Source organism: Penaeus monodon, chromosome 27, assembly GCF_015228065.2.
Source record: "Penaeus monodon isolate SGIC_2016 chromosome 27, NSTDA_Pmon_1, whole genome shotgun sequence".
NCBI lineage: Eukaryota > Metazoa > Arthropoda > Malacostraca > Decapoda > Penaeidae > Penaeus > Penaeus monodon.
The window spans coordinates 38,098,366-38,098,658 of record NC_051412.1 but is presented as its reverse complement, the minus strand read 5'-3'; positions in this window follow the sequence as shown (position 1 = coordinate 38,098,658).

Sequence of the window (293 nt, the reverse complement as noted above, 5' to 3'; positions counted from 1 at the left end):
AAAACTGAATATAAACACCTTCCATCGTTCTAGTAGCCGCTCGCCCCCTGTCTAGAAACTCCTAGAAACTCGCATGACGTCACAAAACTGCGTCTGGAACGCAACACCTGCAGTCTTGACCTTTCGTTGCGTGGTGTCGTATTTTCGTAAGTTTTCGCGGTGCATAGCGATTGAAGGATGACCTGTAAATGCTCTGGGTCTTTTCCCCCGCTTATGCTCTGGCTTTTTTGTTTTTTACAGTGTGTCTCCTGATAATCTTGCTTTTTTTTCTTTTTTTGTTATCTCACTCTTAC